Source organism: Xyrauchen texanus, chromosome 45, assembly GCF_025860055.1.
Source record: "Xyrauchen texanus isolate HMW12.3.18 chromosome 45, RBS_HiC_50CHRs, whole genome shotgun sequence".
Taxonomy (NCBI): Eukaryota; Metazoa; Chordata; class Actinopteri; order Cypriniformes; family Catostomidae; genus Xyrauchen; species Xyrauchen texanus.
The window spans coordinates 1,801,276-1,802,357 of NC_068320.1; the positions used below are offsets into that span (position 1 = coordinate 1,801,276).

At 42.3% G+C, this 1,082-nt stretch overlaps 1 non-coding gene across 1 annotated transcript; it reads left to right on the forward strand.

The window, feature by feature from the left end:
* Positions 1–207: 207 nt before the first annotated feature.
* Positions 208–281, forward strand: trnam-cau (transfer RNA methionine (anticodon CAU)). Its single transcript has one exon. It is a non-coding gene; the product is annotated as a tRNA-Met (tRNA).
* Positions 282–1,082: the final 801 nt, after the last annotated feature.

A 1,082-nucleotide genomic window follows, 5' to 3' on the forward strand; every position in this document is an offset into this window, starting at 1 on the left:
ACTACTTCACTTTTCGGGGCTCCAGGATAATTACAGCACATTGCCTTTACCTGGAAAGGAGAAATTGTGACAACCACAAAGCAGCAGTCTTAGACCGCTCAGCCAACCTGGCACATAAGAATGAAATAATTTGCCCCTTTCAAGCCAAACTGAAGGACAGTGAGCTATAAGCTAAAGGTTTCACTGCTAAACAGGTTTTTGCAATGTGCCTCGTTGGTGCAGTTAGGCAGCACGTCAGTCTCATAATCTGAAGGTCGTGAGTTTGAGCCTCACATGGGGCAGAGTGAAGCTTTTTAGTTTGGACAAAGGAGACACTTTTTTTCTCACAACACAGCATTTTTTCCAAGCATCTTCGGATCCTCTGGAGGGCTGAAATGTATCAGGCCCTCCATTGTGTTCTAACTGTTAGGATTCTGTGCTCTCACTGCTGCAATCTGGCTTTGATTCCCATTCAGGGGAAAAAAAATGTCCACGCTAAATATCTTCGACACACAGTTGAGTTTGAGAAAGGCAATTAGTGCCTCCACGAGTCAAAAAACAAGTTCCTTCTAGACATAATCAAAACGGCATCCTAAGGACAAACAGTGGACTGTCTAGAGTACTCCTCTCTACCTTCTGAGTTACAGTAGGTTATGGGCTACTATGGTGCGTGTTCCTAATTTACCCAGCTACCGGTTATACTAGATCGGTCATTACACAGGAGTTAATCTGTGCCGTGAGTGAGACCAAGATAGGGAGGGCTGACTTGTATTTTATACTCTTTTATCCCAAGGGTTTCTGACAGAAGCAAATCCTCCCCCTCTGCCTTCCTCAGACACAGAGGCATTCCCTTGCAATGTCTATCACTGATCAATGAGTATCAACATTTCTACAACAATTCCCCTGCTTTTTTTCATTCAGATTACTCAATCACAATAATAAACCATCCATCCATCCATTGTCAACTGCTTATCCTGTGTACAGGGTCACGGGGACAATAATAAACAATAAGACAAATTTTAAGTCATATCATCACACTTACACTCTTCAGCTCTGATTTTCGCATAAATGATCCCTCTCTTAAACATTTGTGAAATAACATT